This window comes from Anas acuta, chromosome 9 (genome assembly GCF_963932015.1).
Source record: "Anas acuta chromosome 9, bAnaAcu1.1, whole genome shotgun sequence".
Taxonomy (NCBI): Eukaryota; Metazoa; Chordata; class Aves; order Anseriformes; family Anatidae; genus Anas; species Anas acuta.
In genome coordinates, this window is record NC_088987.1 from 20,495,290 (window position 1) to 20,515,553 (window position 20,264).

Here is a 20,264-nt window from a genome sequence, read left to right on the forward strand (position 1 = left end):
GTGTTCAGGGTTGGGCTGGCACGGGTGCTGGAGCAAGGTGGGGAATGCTTGTGGCCTTTAATTAAACCCTCTTAAGAAGGAGGGGTAAATGGTTTTGGAAGTGCTTTTATTTTTATTTATTTGATTATATATATATAAACTATAACTTTCTTTAATGTAAAGCCTGATTTTATGAAAGAGCTGACATGTAAACTCTTAATTTTGTGAGCTATAGGAAATCTGTTTTTGACTTCATGGCTCAGTCTCAGCACTATCCCTGTTAGTGGTGCAATAACTTGCAGTTCAGCTGCACGTAATCTATTTACAAACAGCAGCTTTGTGCTCCTTTATTTGTATGTCCCTTTAATTTCTCCCTCCATGCTGTGTCTCCTGCTGATGCACCATACCATGAGGATTAATAACCTCCAACAGTTTGTTAACCAGGGATTCACAGCCACGGTGGCGCGAGGAGCTGGTGTGGTGTAACTGTATATTGCCTGTCGTGCCAAACTGGGCTTGAGGCCCAGAAAGCGTGTCTCTGTCCTCTGAGTTCAAAGCTCTTACTCATCACAGGAGTTAGTGATTTGCTTAAATCCCAATGAAAAGGTTTAAATGATCAGTAATGGCAACTCCAGGCTGTGGTAATTATCATGTAGGTAAAATGATGGCGGATGGGTTGGAGAGGCTGCCTGGGCACAGAAGAACAGTCTTCTCCTCTGTACCTAGGTAAAGCACTGCTGGGCTTGCACTAAGGCAGATTTTTGCCCTCAGCGTCTGGAAAAGAAAACATCCTGCGGTTCACGGTCACCCTTCTCCCTGCCCCAGGCGGAAGGAGAGCTGGTCCTGGGTTCCTCAGAGAGTTCCAGAAGGTTCCGGAACCTTTCCTGGATCCTCCACCTCAGGGTGCCCCCCCTCCCCTCAGGGAGCAGCTGCCAGAGGAACCCGCAGGCAGGGTGCAGCCTGTGGGGGTCACCACATGCACCCCAACACGTGAACCCAGGGTGCATGGGTGAAGCTGCTCCAGGGCACGGCCTGGGGTGGCCCTTCCCCAGGAAGGTAAGTCAGACATGATCCTTGCTGGTTTTAAACTGTTTTTTGCTTGTGAGCCGCTCCCTGCTCTTGAGTGGTTTCGGATGTTGTCATCCTGCGGCTGTCTTTCGTGGTCACACTGCTATGCATACACGTATAATATAGAAGCAGCCATTTTAAAACATGGGACTCTTCTGTTGCGTTTGACATCTTTCATGTGATGGCAGAAAAAGTCATCAGGGTGATAGCCCTGGTTCTTGCTTCTGTCTGAAGCAGCAAAGCACTCGTTGGCGTTGTGTTGCCCATGCAGGGCATTTTAGCCTGGCTCTTCTGGCGTCAAAGGCCATTCCTCTGGGCTGCCTGCCCAGCCTGCTTCTAGCCAGAAGGTCCCTCGGGACTGAGCAAGGGTCAGAAGTCCCCGCTGAGTTCAAACCTGGACGTTTTGGAAGCCTGTGGAGATGGAGAAAGAATAGCACTGACCACCCCATCGTGCTGTTAAGGGAAGAAAACATTGGAGGGCTGTTGAAATATTCACAGAGGATTAGCACAAAGTTACTGTGTTTAGCACAGGTGTTTCTGTAGCTGTGATACATTAGGGAAATTTACAATGTTCAATGACTCACACACTTTCTCTCATATAGTGTGGTAGTTTATTTTACTGGGCTAGAGTACAAAGCACGAAGGAACACCTGCTGCTTTTGGTTTTCCTGTAATGTCTAAGCTTTGTGAGTTTTTGTGTAATCTAGGTGTGTTTTTTTTTCTTCTTTCCCCTCTTCCTTGAATGCATTAAAATGTTAACACAAAATGCTTACAAAAAAGCAGGTTTCATGAGAGGCATCTAGAAATGTTCTATTCTTTGCCTATGTGGAATTGCATACCATAAGCTACTCTCACTAGGAAAATTATGGATCTAGAGCTCAGTATATCTACAATATCTATTTCCCTTTGGTACTGCTATTCAATTCAGTGAGGGGATCTGAAAAGTGAGGAGAGCTTGTTGTTGAGTACAGATGTGTGCCCTGCGCTTTTGACTTCCTGTTTGTTGAACAAGTATTAATTATGATAGCTTAGAAAATATGCTGGTATTTTAAGCATGAAGCTGAACTACATTTGTATTAGCTCAGTGTGTCTTCAAATAAGATAGATTGGGATAGAAGATTTAAAAAAAAAAAAAAATTAGTTGTCTTCCTGCTTTGAGATGGAAGAACCATGTGTGGAATTCCTCTATTTCATGGAAAGCTGAGGAGGTACTTAGCATGGCATTGCCTGGGTGTGATGGAATGGACTTGAGTGTTTCAAACTACAGTACTGGTAACCCATGTACAGCTTTCTCACTCAGCTTCTCAATAAGAGGTTAGATCTTGAATGGGGTTGTTGGAAGGTTAGATCTTAAAAAGGCTGGTTGTGTGTGCTTCATTGCAGAGTGGAAGGAAGAAGGTATATAGATGACTCACAGCTGTTAAGATACATCTAACAGTGTGTCCTTTTGTGGGCAATTCTTCAGGTAATCTATTTCTACCATATCACAAACCCAAAAAGAGAACTAGGTCTTCTTGAAGAACAAAAACTGAAATTTTGGGGAAGAATTATGCACCAAGGACTTGAGATTAGTCTTCCAAAAAGCTTTGATTTTACTTCAGTCACCTAGATGGCTATATTTTCAAAACAGATCTGTGTACTGTGTATTGCAGTTCCATTTTAAAAATTTATCAGAAATGTCTGTTCCAGTGTCCTATAATGCTGCATATGTTCCATACCAGTTCCACTGCAGAGGTATAGATAAAAATGATCCTCTAGGATATTAAAGAATTTTTTAGTGATATTAAATGACTGTATAGCTTATTTCTCATTATAAAAATCTCAATAAAACATCAAGGAGGAAAACCAGAATGTAATAGAAATTGACTGTAATGATGCAGAAGCTTAAGACTGATCATCCTGTCACTTAAGAAATTTGCTTAAAAGGAATAGAGCTGGATTCTTACCCTGTAATCAAAATTAATAGTTTTGAAAACTATTAGTAGAAAAATTTCTGCAAAGACAATGGTGAATTATACTGGTATGTTCCCAAAAGGGTACAGGATGGTACAGAGGCAACTTATGGTATTTTCTGTTATGTGGGCTTTCTGCTGTGTAAGGGAATGAAAAACAGATAAAAGAGAGATCAAAAGTAAGCAACCCATCTTGACACCCTGTTCCAGGGGAGTAGTCAGGGCTGACATTTATGAGAAAAAATCAACTAGCATTATTAGAACTTGTTAACTGAACAATTTGATATTGAAATCTCTGAAGCTCTTCAATGTCCTTTTAAGAATAAAACATTAATCCAGGAGGCCTATACCAGTTGTAACTTGATGACTTCGTATTTTCAATACTTCCTCTCCTCCTAGTTTCTTTGTTAACCTTCTTCCTTATTAAATTACCATTTATGTTGTAGAAGAAACATAAAAATGCAGAATTTGCTATGTGGGTGAGTTGCTGTAGCAACATTATATTTATAATTCCCTGTATTGTGTGCTTGATCTTTCAACTTTTTCCATCTGATACTTTATATAAAATACACATTGGCCATTTATTTTGAATTGTTTCTTTAAATATAAATATTTGATGCTGAGCCTTAAACATAACACCTTCAAAGAAAGGGGTGAGCTTGAAAGAACCTTTGTGTTGCCATGCTCAAATTACATGTCCTTATTTTCCAAGAAAGCTTTTAAGTGCAGAGAAAAGTTGTCTTTTGTTCTGTCATTTGTAAAATGGATGTTCCAGTACATCGTATGTTTTCAGGGAGAGCATCATTAAATCTCAACAAAGTGGGTACTGCACACTTGTAAGTATCTGTCCTGTGGTTAAAAGGTGTGACAGCAGGTTACATTGCCATACCTGAGCTAATTTCAAACTGGTTACTGTGTAAGTACAGTAACACTTTACAGGTGATAAAATTGGATAAACAAAAATTGTGGTGTTTTAAATTTAGCTGCTTAAGTTTACTAGTTAAACTACTTTAATTTATATTTGATTTATAGCTACATCTTTTAATGAAGGATAGTTTTTCACAGCCTTGAGAACCTAAGACTTAAGAGATCTGTTGATCTGATAGGAAAGGTAGTTAAGGATTTGCAGTAAGCTCCTGATGTGATTAGGGTATTTTTGGGGAAATGAAACATCCATGTATGTCTTGTGTCTTTAGATACTTTTGAAAATCAAGCATAATGTTTCAACTTTTGTTTTCTAGAATCGATTAAGAATGTTCAACACCTTATTTTATTAGACTATGCAGAAGCTGGTTTGGATTTACTGATTCCATTGATTCATTATGATTTGGAAGTACTTTGTCTATTGATAGGGCCAGATACCTAGAGGGATTGTTTATGGTATTCTTTAAGTGCATATATAGAGGCTCATAGGGGATATGCAGATACTTGCATTCAAATGCATTCCAGATAGGTTTGGCAATCTTACTTATAAGAATAATGCTTTTTATGGAAAAAATGCAGATGGGGAGAATTTTTCCCACTACAATAGAGATTTTTTTCCTTGGTCTTATTTGTTGTTGTTGTTGTCTTGTTTTGTTTGTTTGTTTGTGGTCTCCAAAACAAGAGGAATCTATAACAGATGCATGCTGCATTGAAGGATATCGGAGACATACATTATATTCCTTATGACTTTTTAATGATGCAATTGTGAATTATATTCTTGTTGCATTTGTAATTAGAGGGCAGAACAGACGGTAAAGACTTGTTCTAAAGCAATGTGTTGATTAAAATTATCCACATTACTAAACTAGTTGTTCATTATAGAGGGATTTTTGGCCATTGAAATACTCAGATAGTGTGCTGATACACACCTGATTATTACAGCTCATTAGATATGAGCATACTTATAAAGAATGTATACACATACACACATCTATACATACATTAATTATATGCTGTATGTGCCTTTAAATATTACTACAGTTGTGAAGGAAAATTTTATTTAACAACATCTTATTTTATTTAACAACAACAAAAAAAACTTTACATGTGTGCAGAGAAGACTTGCTTTTGTATTGTTTCCTTTATGCCCAATATAAGCTCAAGCTAAAGTTCAAAGAGTAATTTATCAGATGAAGTTCTACAAATAGGACTATGGCATAGTTTTTATTACTCTGCAGAAGCCTTCTTTATTTTTAATCAGTACATTTTACCTATCATCTCTTGTTTATAGATTTACTGTATGTCAAGATATGTCAAGATCTGGAGATACTTGTATTAACAACCTTTTTTTTTTTTTTTTTTTTTTTTTCTTAATGGCAACTGTAGTTGGTTCATCTTGTTTTCCAGTCTATGGCTTGCACTGGACTGATATTATCTGATAATTCTGTAAATTCTGGATGTCATAATGTTCTCTCTATATATTAAAAAACAAAATGAAAAACACAACAGGTTTTAGGGAGTTAGGAATGTATGAAAGGAATAAAAGCAGTTGTACCTGTTTTGTTCGCAATTGTTATGAATTTGTATGTATAAAACAATATTATTCTGATAGCTTTATATTGACTTAAAATGGGTCTCATGAAACATTCCAAAATACATTCAAGAGGTGACTCTTCTGTGACCTTTTTATACCTAAAATATTTGATTCCCCAATTACTTCCTTGACCTGAAAGCCCATCCATCACATTTGGTTTTAAAGGAAGCTCCTTGGGGGAGCTTTTGGTGTTTCACTTTAAACATTGAACTTCAGTCAATCCCTATACATATCAGAATGGGATGCTTTAGTTCAGAGAAAAGGCTGTGTGCATGTAGGTGGCTGCATGTTCTTCAGCTCATCATGGCTTCATGTGGAGGTACTAACGTACCTGATATTTCTATCATGTTGCAGACTCTAGCCAGAGGTGGAAGACAGAAAGGCCACAATAAACATTGGGCCCATATGCTTAGAAGAAGAAATCGGTTCATGACATTAAAAAAAAAAAAAAAAAAAAAAAAAAGGATTTGACAGGTAAATGACTAAATATATTCCTTTAGTGATCCAACATTTCTTCTTAATGAGGCAAGTTGTCATTGACTTTGCTTGTTGTCTATGAATTCTGAGTGACTCAATCTTCATAATGTCAGACTGGTCAAAGACATCAGTAAATTGCATGAATAATACATGATACTTGGTAATTGTCCTTAGCTGGTAACATATTGTAATTTCATTTGTTCAATAGCATTTGTCTAAAATAGCATTTCCTGAATTGGCTATTACTTCTGCTTTCCTGAAGTGGATAATGTAACCTATGCGAATGGTATATTTACCTCAGTTTTATGCCTTATGAAGCTACTAAGGCATTGTAGCTAAAGGTATACATGGTGAAAGTCAAGCAGTGACATCGATTGTTTGCATGTACGTAGCTAGCCTAGGTCTTTTGTCAACGTAATGCTAACCCCTACCTCTAACAAAAGTATGGTGTCTTTCCCAAATATGACATAGAAACTGGATTCTACCATTAATACGTCACCTTTGCTATTGTGGCAGAGGGAACTTGGCTTGGGAGCTGAGTAGTAGTAGTTCAAATCAACATGTTCCTTTTCAAGAAAGCAAATTGAGGATGTTTCTGTATCTATGGAGACCTCAAAACATGTTTATTGTACATCTGGCAAATAATCTGAAGAGTTTGCTCTAACAAGATTTACTGCATTAGGGTTGACTCTTGGCTTCATCTCAGTTATCACTGAATCACCTTTTCTTTGCTTGCAAATCACATCTCCTAGTCTTCTCTACTCATAGAAAAGACAGAAATGAAAGACCAAGGAATCTGCTGGCAGTGCCTTCTGGCTTTAGGGATGTGTCTGGAATCATGTATGTGTCATGCATAATACATTATGACTTTGAGAAAACAATATTTAATATCTGATTTTTGTATTCTTATTTAAGAAACTGGAACATATTGCCTGTCAGACACTTAGTTAACTGTTGGCCTTTCTTTCTTATCCTCAGACCAAGTCTCTCCTATACGAGTATTTCAAATTACTCTACCAGGTTAAAATGTTGTGAAGCAGGCCTTTTGTTTTTCTTCACCAAATCAAGTGGTGCAGAAAAAATCATCCTGTAAGGTGTACTTATAGCCACTTCCTACTGAATTCTTTACTTTGCACCTGCAATGTTTTTGCTGGCTATATACTTAAGTGCTTTACTATAAAACACGTCCTCTGGTTTTAGAACTATGCCTTGGTGCCTCCTTTTCCAGTCAGGCAAGAAAAATTGTCAGTCCAACTCCAAAGAAAAGCTGAATAGGTAGCAAGCCACATTTTCAAGTTGAAGGGCCTTTGGGCAATGAAAGTATAGAGCAAAAGAGAGTTCTTTGTTGATGATATCAAACTCATTTTTGCTGGACCAGCAAACCAAGCATCAGGTATCTGATCAAATTTGAGCAGTTCAACCAGTGTTTGGAAAGAAATATAATCATCAGTGCACAACCTGCAGTGAGAAGGAAACATGAAACTAATACTCAAAAATGCTTTATTAGGGAGACCTGTTCGGGCACAAGGAATATTCATCACTTTCCCCTTAACTGTATGTTTCACACGGTTGTAAATTTATCTGTGCTGATTCAGAAAGTGTCACCATCTCAGAGTCTCTGAGATGAGTCTCTGGTCAGATTCTTATTGGATGTAAATCAGTCTAATTCTATTAATTTCTGATACTTCAGAATAGCTCACAGGATTAATGAATCATTAATGAGTAACTCAGCCTGAGGAATACTTCTTTATTTCCACCCCAAAATGCAATGTATTTTATCTGGTTAATCAATGGAATACAAAAATTAGAAATGCTCAGGTAAGAATCTGGAAGATGCAATGAAATAAGATTAATTCCTCCACCCAATCTCCCATTTTAAAGTAGGATAAACCAAAAGTCTTTGTATTCTGGAACAAGTATTTATATTTCCACAGTATCAGGTGGGTACTATCTTTGATTAATTTGCAATCATAACTAAAAATAATCTGACTCTTTTAGCTAATTTGACACTTCAGTGTAGGAGTGAACAAATGCTTCTGGGTTTGCACAACGAGGGACTTCCAGTTGCAGATTTTCATAAGAAATTCAGAACTCGTTAATTCATCCTTCAATTGTAAGGTCTCTCTAGTCAACAGATCGACTTCATTGAAATTTGATATTTGAAAAATCAAGTTTTGAGTTTGGTATCTATATATCTAAGTAAACATCCAAGCTGATAACTTAGATTTGCTCTTTTACTTTTGCGTTTCTCTCTTTCCCCTTTCCCCCTTATTTTTTCCCCTCTTTCTTTCTTTTTTTTTTAATTTAATATATAAAAATGCCTCTCCAAAGGCATCACCTGAGCCATATAGTTCAGTCTAAGGTGGGTGAGAAACAGGAAAAATCTGCATTCACTTTTTCTGTTGGAGAATATTTATATATATATATATATATATATGAACATTTTAAACCCTTGATAGGGGTTATTGATAGGTCGAAAGTTTACCATCAATTTATCAGTTTTTACTGTTATGTTGTTCTTATCTGGGTATCTGTTTAAAGAGACAAAACATAGTTTTTTTGGTATGATTTTTACTGAGATTTCCAAGGCCCCTTTCAGGCCCATGTTTCTCATTTATTAAAAAACAAAACAACACCAAAAGCGCACACAAAAAAAACCCTTCAGTCATTCTTTTAACATTATAAAGAACTGCATAAACTTTAAAAAAAAATAATATATATATATATATATGTATGTATGTATGTATCTATGCCCAGCTACAGCTACATGCTATGTACTTCTAGTTGCCAAATTGACATCTTTCACCCGTAAAACATGTAGAGGGAGAAAAAAAAAAACTGTCTTGGTCTTCAGTCAGAGATACTAGGTTTACACTGTTGAAAAGGGACATCTAGTTTTAGGTATTGTAAACTATGGTATCAGTTTAATGAACTGTACATTCTACAACTTGTGTGTGTGTGCTAAACAAAAATGATGAAAATGTTAACTGAGAAGAATAAAGACTTTTTTTTGTGTGTGCTTGTCTTTGGTCTTAGGAAATGACAGTTGTGGTGTTGTTGGTGAAACTATTTAGAAAATCAGGCTTTTCTTGACCAGTTCACTGATCTCTCAATTCTGCTGTGAAAAATTTGAATCCTGCTTAACTGAGTCTGTTGGTTATAAACATGTCACTTTCTTCAAAAGCTATTGCATATCAGCTGTTCCATGGAAAGTATGCCCTATATGGGCCCTTGAAGCAAACACCAAATAATTTGACTCAGCCTTGCAGGAAAAGGAGTGGCATGACTGCAATTTTCTTGCAGACTGGCAGGTAATTCATCATAACTCTGGGACTACATGCAAACGTGTACTAAGCTATATAAGATTGGTTGGCTGTTGTCATCCCAAAGGATCTTTTTCTTAAGTCTTCTGTTAATGTTGTCTATCTAAGAAGAGGGTAAGAGGTCCCACAGTGAACACATTCTCCATGCAGTTGAAATAGGAAGGGAATAAGGGGTTGTCTGTTTTGTATGGTATTTTTTGTTGTTACTTTGTTGATATATGTATATATATCAACACATAGAGGCACAAGACACATCCATGATTAGCCAAGAGTTTTGGTTTATGAATAATCCAGATGTTAATATATTATCCCTTGTTAGCTGGCTAAATAGCAAACAAGAAAATGCAAATTCCTGTCAGACTATGCCCCAAGACAGAAATATCCAGTTTTAAAGAGCCCATGTTTTAGAAGACAACTTGGACAAGCTTTTCAGGAGAAACTGTAACCTTGTACAAGTGTTATACATTATCAATGATATTGCCTACTTTGTCATCTGTCATGTAGCCTCAGTGACAGGATAGAGACCATGGCCACCTCTATTCTCTTTGTGTTGTTCCATACCTCCAATGCAGGAATCTGTGTGAGAAATAAATTTTCCAGCTTTTGGCAAGTATAAATCGTATTCTCATCATATTCCTCAGCAGGGTCAACACTTTTTAAATGTTTTTTCAATATTAAACTATCTTAGAAAAAAATTATCCAATAGCCTTTTTTTTTTTTTTTTTTGTGAAAAATACCAAGTGTTCAAATATCCAAAAAGTGAAAAATTTGGAACTAAGTAGAGAAGAGGAGGAAAGTGTGTGTGGGGAGGGGAGGGGGAAAAAGGGGTGGCAGAGGGGAATGTAAAGTAACTATTACAAGAGATGGGCTAGTTTTTAAATACATGTGGAAGAAATCAAAATTTTGTCTTATTTCTTAAATTGGGCATTTTTCAAACAGTTCCAGTTACTGGGTTCTCTCTCTTCTTTTTCCTTTTTTTTTTTTCTCTCCTCTCGCTAGCATTAACGTCTTCATATTACTTTTATTAAGACTTCATCATATCTTTTGATTCAGGTTTACCAGATTGAGGCTTTTTAGCTTCTGTCTAGATAATGGGGCTTGTAGAACTGTGGGAGATGTGGACTTCTCTCTCTATTGAACCTGTGTAAAGTTATTCTATAAAGGAACCAGGGGAGTGTTTGGTTATTTTAACAATGTGTGCGCAAAATGTTTTCCTTTATTCAGTTAATCTGTTCAATTAATTCTTCTTACAGAAATGAGTATTACCTACCCTGTTTTTTCAAGAGGATTTATGAGGTTTAAACTCAACTGCCCATTTAAAATTAATTGTTTATCCTCTAATTTAGGACCCAAGATAAGTATATCTTATTTTTTGAGCCACTAAGCATGGAGATCTCTTATCTGTTTGAACACATTGATGTAAGATGAGTTTGTTAGCGTTGGCTCAAGTGATTTTGCAAGTCAAACTTGGTGTGACCTACTGAACTAGAACATCGCTAGGAAATTAGGAAGCATAATATTTAATCCTACTTCTGACATAGTTGTTCTTTGCTTTAGTAGTCATTTACATGTACCATATAAAATCCTTGGTTAAACTTTTCAATGATTTTAGTAAATATCATTATTTTAAAGTTCTAAGAAGAACAAGAAAGCAGAAGGCTTAAATGAGGGAGGGTTAAAACAAGGAAGCTACTTGATTCTTCATTCTAATTTACAGCCATGGTGTTTCCTGGTACACTGCACATGTGCTGGCATGTAGGATGGGCCTGCATGGCTGAAATTAAAAGAATTGAACAAAGATAAATTTATCTCTATTTTCTGTTGAACAGCTAGTTCCAGCAGTGTAGCACAATGTAATTATTGTTTTTTTTTGTTACTGCTGGCTTTGATATTGTATGGTAAAGATGTGATTCTTTTGAATAGTCTTCTGTAGGTTATGATTACATTAATGGAAATGAATGCGTTTCTGTCCCTGAGAACTATGTAAGTGATTCATCTTGGGATTGCTTTTGAAAAGACTATTACATAGCCAAGTTTCTGAAGATCTCTAATGTATACTTAGATATAAAAAGATCCTAAAAGATCAGATGATATTCCTTTCCTTCCTCTATGGAAAATACATCATTCCTTACCTGGAGCGAAATTGAGTAGGAAGGCTTGATATACAGACAGACAATTATTCCAAGTTAGCTTGTGAACTAAACCATTAAAAATCACAATGATATCTTAAAACCATTAAACATAAACAGTCAGTTAACTTTCTCCCAGAAGATCACGTGGACTGAAATAAAATCTGAGTATCTCTTTCTTCTTCCTTCCCTATGTTGGATGATTGTGTCATTTTTACCCCAAGCGTGCTTGAGGTATTAAGAAAAATACACAAAAACAAACAAACAAACAGTACTACCTTTTACAGGTATAAAGTACTGTCAGAAGCATCTCTGTTTCCTAAAAAGCTAACTCTGGTCTAACATAACTTTTAATAATTCAGCTTTTCATCTCTCCTTTACCATAAGTGATTCCTGTTACACTTTTCCTTTCTTTCCCTGTGAGAGAGCATGAATGGGGCACACTGGCAGCAACTGATCCTTGAAGATAACCACAGGTTGCTTATAAGGACTGGAATGCTTAATGCTCACTCTTTCCTGATCATATGCCACTGTAGTAGGAATCAAGATTTCTTCATCCATGCATTTCTTTCTCCCCTTTCCTACATTGTAATGTCATCAGTGATATCAAATATCCCCCCTGAAGCTTGATATCATTGCTATACTTAGTGCTACTGTGATAATGTCACTTCTATGGACTCTAGAATGTTAGCATTTAGTGCACATTTGACAGTATTTATGCTACATTTTGGTGGATGTATAATTTCTTTTAATTTGCAAAATTGCTTTCATAATATGTTTTCAGGCATGACAAATTGTGGGTGGCTGGAAAATCTTATTAACTACTTGGTGTTCAATGAGGCACATTTAAAAGATTCTGAAAGCTCAAAAAAAGAATTATTAAATATCCTATATTAAAAATATTTTAATTGGAAAAGCTATCGCATGTGACTAAATCAATGATTCAAAATTATCCATAACTTGAAAAAGCCTTCAGCACTGCTTTTCCTAATAAAAATGTAGGTTAGACTATATAATGAGTGGGAGCAGATGGCAGGAAGCTGGGACTCTTGGTGAATGAAATTTAGGAAAAATGGTAAGCTAGATATCTCTATGTAGTTGAAGACAGAATGGACTGACACTGGTAGCCTATCTGCCTTTCAAACATTGTGTGTCACTGTCTATTTTGAAGGAAAATTTGGACATTATATCAGGTAAAACAGTGTTTTCTACTTCTTTGTATTTCTGGTGAAAAGCCATGAATAGGAAACTGATGGACAAAAGTACTATGTACTTGATTATTTCCTTACAAAAGCTGCAATTAATGAACTTGAACCAGTTTAAACTGGTTCATTTAAATACTGCAATTTTCAGCAGCAATACTGAACACCAAGTTATTTAATCCCTAGGTTCCAGGTCTCTGGGAGAGTCAAAGGATCTTATTTCCTAGTGTCTATGATGGTATTTAGTCATTCCTACCCTGCTTCATTGTCTTATATCATCCCTTTCACAGCTATTTGGTGACCTAGTAAGAGATCACAATACCTTAGAATAAAACCACAATGATATAAAATCATAAATAAATTCTTGAGAAAACCTAAATAATCAGAAAAAGAAAGATAAAAACATCTGCAATTATATATAATAGATCAGTATTATCCTGACTTCTAGGTCAAGATACAGAATGTTGGAATGTCAATTAGATAAGCAGGATGCTTTCACAAAAAGTTATTACACCTTGGTAATAAGGATTTGATTGAGAGCTTCCTTGACACGACCTTTGTGATGCACCTGCACTAAAAAAAAATATCTGTTTTTTAATGTTGTGTATTTTCCCTTTTCAAGCTTTTATTCTCTCTTAACCCCACTATATTAAAGTTACATATTTACTTATTATAAATCAGCTGGAGGAGGCAGGGGGAGCATTTTGTTTAAAAAAGCAAACACTAGAGGCTGTTTACTGCATAGCTGACACATGCTGCACATTTTTCTGTGATCGCAATTAAATAGTTAGTTATCAGTGACTGAGTCAAACAGTACAATATGTTTCAGGCACAACTGCTTGTAAGTTTTCAAGGATAATATATAGATGAGATTTTCCTGATAACACAGCTATAGGAATGTTCCATGTATTTCACCTAATTTAATCAACTTGTTTTCTGAGAAACCATATGACTTCCATAATGGAAATTAAAAAAAGGAAGGATGGTTCAGTGACCAACATCCTAGTAAATCAGTTGGGAATGGGAATTACTTTATTCTACAATAATCCATCTAGATGTGCTTTGAGCTAAAAGAGTATATTAAAGACTGACGTAGAGGAAATACTAGAAAATGTGTGGGTTTATGATTGAAAAAGTGAATCCCAGAAATGTAAGAAGACCCTCCTGTGTTGCTGGCAACAGCAGCTTTGAAACACTTCCAGGGATCTTCAAATCTTTCCAAAGGCAGTAGGTAATGATGTTGTTGTAGGTGGTCCTGCAGCAGCTGAAAGAAACTTGTCCTTCAGCTTCCTCAGTTTCAAGGGAACGAGGAGGCTAGGAGCAGGCAGAGCAAATGTTTTGCTGCAAAGTAGGAGAAAATGGAAGAAAACTGTAATCATTTTATTTAAAGTCCAGAGGCTGGAGTTTATGGAATACCAGGCATGCAGGTAGAAGAGAATTTACTGTTAAGAATGATCCAGGCCACAAGAGGGCATTATTGGGAGAAAACAGTCTGATGCAGAGTTTCATACGTGGGAAGGATAAGCAGAAATCAATTCTCATGTTACTACTTTTTGAGGTCAGGATAGTAATCTCTCCTTATTCGTTACTTCAAGGGATCAGTTTTTCTAAAGAGTATGATTCAGTGACTTTTTGTTTAGCATGTGACACTACCATTACAATTATTTTTTACTATACTTAGTACTAAAGTAGGTAGAGAGGCTTTTTAAAGCATGCATCAATCTGCTCTTCATCACAACATTCAGAGGTCTAATGAAGTCTGTGAGATGTTTTCACATTTAACAACGGAGAATAAAGTTCTACTGAAGAATTTGCCTATGCAACTTAAAACTTCTGAAGGTTTTGTGTTATTTTTGTTCCTGAATAAATTTACAAATTTGTATGTTTTCTGGTCTGAAGTTTGTTGGCTGTTTCTTACACTACTGTATAACTATGCAACTTGTTAAAGCTTTCCCCAAAAGCTATTTAGTGCTGAATATACTCTGAGAAAAATGCACAGTTGGCCTCTTATGGGCTCTACAAGAGTAATCAAGTGATGTCTGGCCCATTGACTGCAATTAATATCCCAGAAGACTAAGAACTGGCAAGTGATTTTAACTGATGGTGCCCTCTGCCATCTTATGGAAACAGATATTGTGTCAGTTGCTTTGAGCAGCTGAGTAGGTAAATTGCTTAGGAATTCTTCAGGTTCTTGTTCCAGAGTCCTGCTAACTATGCTCAACATAGTCTTTTGCTTTTTAAACTTCAGTTTGTCTTACTTTGAGAGAATGTACTTGGAAAATACTTAGGAAGTCACATGGTGATATTGCCACAGAACTTTTTCATTGCTTTTGCCTATACTTACAGAGAGTGTGAAGTTTATTGATGACTTCTACAGTAAGACATAAAGAGCTCAGCAGATTCGTTGTGTCTTGTCTCGTTGGAGCTATTTATAGGGATCTGAAAGTCTGGCTTTTGAAGTGGCCCTTAGTATCAAGATACATTTTCACTACTGATGCCAAGGTGACACTATTCACTCGCATCTGGAAGAACTATGAGTGCTAGAGGGGCTTTCTTAGAGGTCTTCAGAAGCTTTCATGGCCTAGGTATGTCATGAGGATGGTCTAGAATAAACAGGCCATTTTGGGTACTGCTGCAGTCAAATTATTACATGTTGCACACAACAAGCTAATGTGATCACTGAAGTGGTGGCAGTGCAACATTTCTGTTTTACAAATGTCATGCATGGCTTACCTATTAATACTAATAGCACTTCTTAGAAGAATGTAGCACTTCCTAGCTCAGTAGAATGCTGTGGGCTCTAGCAGAGTGAACTGAGTAACTATGATGTTAACAGAATAGAATGCATTCGGACTTTCAGAGTAGCAAAATTATATTCATACTGTTTAATATGTCTCTAGGTAGTATTCATTGTTTTATACTAAATTGTAAAGTTCCTTGTAGTGTTTGTACAGTTATTGCATCAGTTAGCACTATAACTGCAATTACATCAGGCTATGAATATTGTCTGGTCAGGTAAATATGAACACAAAGGTTAGAAGAGTCTTTGACTGTCGTGTCCAGCTTCCCTTCTATTACTTCTATAGGGATCATTAATAAAAATCAGTTGCCACTCCCAAAGCCTTGAAAATGAACATATGCTAAAATACTCTGACTCTGGAGATTCTGTAAACAATCATGATTTGTTTTCTGTCTCTAGTTTCTCCTGTGCAAGTTTGTATTTATGTTCTGTTTTCTATTTTGAGTCAATTGAATTAAAACTCACTTTATTTCATAATTACAAACATTCATTTTGACTAACTGACAAATCTTGCTGGAATTTTATTCCCAGAGCTATCATTCAACAACCTCACAGCAACAAATGATTTGGATGCTGCCTAGTTTCTTTGAATTTTCTTCTTTGGAATTACACAGCAACTATTAATTTACATTCATTTTTCTCCTTATGTTCCTATGTGATTTAAGAGTTTATTGATTATTCTTGTATTTTTTTTCTACTATAGCAGAATTAAGTATAGACAGAAAACACAGGGAATCTGGAGAATTATCTTTAACTTATATGAGAATATTTCTGTAGTATGTAGTAATAAAGTGACCTTCATAGTAGATGGTAGGAGTTTTTAAATAATAATAGGAAGAAATAATAATGAGAAGAAAATTGAAGATTACTCTTTGCATCAGCAGTTGGAGGTAGTCATCACAACACGACTGCCCTTTCTAATATGCTGAACAGTTAAATGTCATCTAGTAAGAGCAAATGTGAAAGGGGTGCCCCATCCCTCAGATGAAAACTCCTGAATCTCCTCCATCCCCTGCTTCTTCATTTTGGTCAAGAATGATGTATTGAAACACCAGTTTCATTCTTGCCAAACAGTTGAAGTCCCTTCTGTTATGATCAGGTGCTGCTGACTGCAAAGGTGCCTCTCAATTTTGTCCTGATAGGGTAAGAGGTGCTCCAGCTTTCCCAGGTGCTCAAAGGAAAAAAAAGTGTATTTTAATAAGGAGGAGTACAAAAGAAGCAGCATGAACTGAGGATGACTTTGAAAGGAAATACGCTTGACTGACATTCTGAAGTGTTATTTGAATATCCTTTCTTTTGTGTGCAGGGTATGCATCTGAGATATGGAAGTCTGGCATCCAGGACATTGAAAACAGAGGGATCTGAAGAATGCAGGAAAAACTCAGATTTTGGTTTAAATTAAGGACATATAAAAACAAAGTGCAGAAAGTCAAGTGAATAGGAGGAATTTTTTAGGGATTTATAAGCTCACTTTATAGCACCTAATGTAATACACCTTTACATTCACTCTCGTTTTAGCTTGTGCATAGCAGTAAGTTGCATAGCAGTTGCATGTCAAAACAGTTCTTATTGTGACTTAAGATCTTTGAATAGTCTTTCTTGAATGAAAGACTGAAAAGCCTAAGGAATGGAGAATTAAATTCAAGGCATGGATGAACTTAATCATGATGTATTTCATAAACTGTCCTGGAAATTTGAAATTACATAGGCCACACTGTGTCCTTAAGTGAATGAATTAGAACTGATCCTTTTCTGAAATTCGGTGAATGGAATTCTTGGACCAGCAGTTGAAAAGCTACATATTCTTAGGACAAACAAATTTTGGGGAAAATATTTTTCTTTAATTGACTAACTTCACTTTCCTTCTCTTTTTCAAACTTCAGTGTCATGTGAGGAAGTTTGCTAATGTTTTTGCTTCTCTTTTGTGCAAAAGATATAGATGACCATCTATAAACTAACATTATTAAAAGAATATCTGCAGAGCTGCTTTCTTAAAAGAACAGCATGTTTCAGCTGTGGAATTTGAGGAGCTCTGGCTAAAGCTATATTCCAGAGAGATCTTGTAAGACAGGTAGGAATCTGTGGATAGTTAATGATGTTTAACAGCTATATAAATCAAATGGTATAATTTCACATTAAACTGAGATAGCAGTTATGTCTCCAAATACTAACTCTGCTTCTCTTAGCCTCAAAACTTCCTCTTCTTTCAAAATAGTGGCTACCTCCTCGTTTTTCTTGTCAGTTTGCTCCACTTGCTTGTGAATGTTTAATATTGATCAGCTCTGCCCTTCACTCTGGGACGTCTGCCAAACACCTCATGCTAGCTATTATAGGATTAGATATATTTTGTCTATCTGGAAGAAGATTTTTTAGTCTCTGCTGTTCCCTGGCATCCAACTTACAAGGGTTGCTCTAAAATTCCTTGCCTGGAGCCAAATCACTCCTGCTAACAACAAAACCTACAAGAAGGCCACCAGCAGGGCAGGAATTTTCATGTGGTTTAAAGGGCTGAATATTTTAAACATCATCGTCTCAAGAAACAGGCAGTTTTGATTGTAGGCTGCTAGTCTTAACAGTGCCATGGAATAGCAAGCATCCTATTAGCACTCACCCTTAATTACATTGCTTCCCCACCATTTACCTTTCTTCTGCTATGCTGAAAAATACAACAGTTGCTCAACCTCCAACTTACATTCCTGTATCTTTCCTGGAAAGATGGTACCTAAAGATACTGTATTGCCATTATCTGAATGTTTCTCAGCAATGCCTCAAGCCGTTTTTAAGGCTAGCCTTGACACCTCGCAGCCAGGCCTCTCCATGCTTGCTTGAAGCTCTTACAGTGGGCCTCTGACCTGGACTGGTCTGATTTGTTCGTCCTGGTGGCAGAAACATGACAAGGATGCTATTCTACATTCCTCAGTCTGATGGGAGTTTTATATACACTCCCATTTTCACCAGGGAGTAGCCACATAATCAGTCTGTTCAAGTTATGTCTAGAACTTCCAGTCCTTAGGTCAATTATACTACATTACTACTGTCTGCCATAAGAGCACTGGCTCTCAGTCAGTGTCTAGAAGTAAGCATTGCAGACTTGCCTATGCACTTAGCTGCTGCTCTGGCCCATAAATGTTGAGGTATTTAAAGCATGGACAATCCTCGTTGTAATTAAAGGTCACATTAAATTGATGTGACAATTGTCTGCTACACATGGTATCTTGTGTCTTAAATACAATAAGCTTTATTTCTGAATGCTGATAAAGAGTCAGAAATAATTCTCTTTATTTATAACCAGAAAATCACACGCATTGGCTTAAAGGAATCTTTTTACCTTCCCTGTAAAAGCAGTATCTCACTGAATACAAGGATTGAAATGCAGACATCAAAGTGCTTTTAAATATTGAACTGAACAAATAGTTTGAAAGCCTTCCCTCACTTAAGGTATAGACATGTGGTAGCACCTGCTACTGAAACCACATAGGAGGTCTGGTTGTCACTGCCTCTTGTAGCTAGCTGGACTTTAGAGGAAAATTGTACCTGATGTTCCAGTTGAATCCTTGGACTGGGGAGATGTTCAGGCTACAAAATCACCACTGTGAAAAACTGCAGGAAAGGTATGCTGTAAGCAGTGCATACCTTTATTAAGGAAGGGTTGGAAGGGTCTGATTGGCTTTTATCCTGAACTTCTGTAGTTCTTTTAGCCATGTTTGCTTCTGCTCACACCTTTTATGGCCCCTGTAATGTTGCAGCATTGTGGAGCTAAGCATAGGATAGCCAGATGAAAATATGTTGCAGACACCATGGCCACAACATCATTCTCAGCTACTCCATTAACAAGGACAGTGAGAGATCTCCCATCAAGTTAGCAACCACACTGTGGAGCAGAGTTGTGGTGTGCATAACCAGAAAGAATTAAATGAATATGTGCCTGATTCCCTTTTATTTTTCCCTAATCTCCTGTGACCTGCCTCCTATAAACTGCTGCATCATTTCTGAGCTCAAACACAGCATAATACATTCACCTTTTGAGATCACCAGAGGCAGTCAATAAATAAGACATCAATGTGCATCAGAAAGGTAAAGCATGGATTACAATATCCCCATAGCCATATTCCATGTGGTTATAAATCAGTTGTGCCACTGCAGTTGATTTCAACAGCTGAAAATCTAACACAGATTAATTTCCCTTGCTATCAATTTTTTTTTTTTCTTAGCCACCTTCCTTACAGAATTATACGAAACACTGCAATCCTGATGAAATGATCTAAGGCTGAAGTTACTTCCAATGACTTAGAAATGTTTCTAACTCCCTATGCCGACATTTTGGAAAACAAAATCATTTAAAATAACATGCTTTCTGGAGGGTGCATATTGTGGACTTTAATAGTATTTTTTTATTATTTTTTTTTGTAAAACATTCTTTGGTTAAATAGTTTCACAGCACTTAATGTAAAAGAAAGAAATATCCTTTTTTTTTGTAAATGTTTCTTGAAAGAATATATAGTTTTCATTTTTTTTCTTTTTTAATTTTTTATTCTTACTGATCTATGCTACCGTTCCGATCTTTTAGCTACCTATTATATAATGTATTTTTTAAATCTTTTTAGGTCAAAAACATTCTGTTTTCTTGGTTCCTACTTTATTTTTAAAGATTCAAAAATTATTCAACTTCTTTTCTCTTTCTTTTAACGTGTAGATAACTCCTAACTGTTATCCCCTTATTTTTTTCCCCTTTCCTTCCTTTTGGGTCATTGTATCACTTGGCTGTGATGTCAAATCAGTATACAAATATTTATGATACCTTGTGTCAGTAAATATT

General features: G+C 36.4%; 1 long non-coding RNA gene across 1 annotated transcript; it reads left to right on the forward strand.

Annotated features, from left to right (window-relative positions):
* The first annotated feature begins 477 nt into the window (after window positions 1–477).
* Window positions 478–18,208, forward strand: LOC137861122 (uncharacterized). Its single transcript, XR_011099397.1, has 3 exons — window positions 478–1,035; window positions 5,872–5,991; window positions 16,755–18,208. It is a non-coding gene; the product is annotated as an uncharacterized lncRNA (long non-coding RNA).
* Window positions 18,209–20,264: the final 2,056 nt, after the last annotated feature.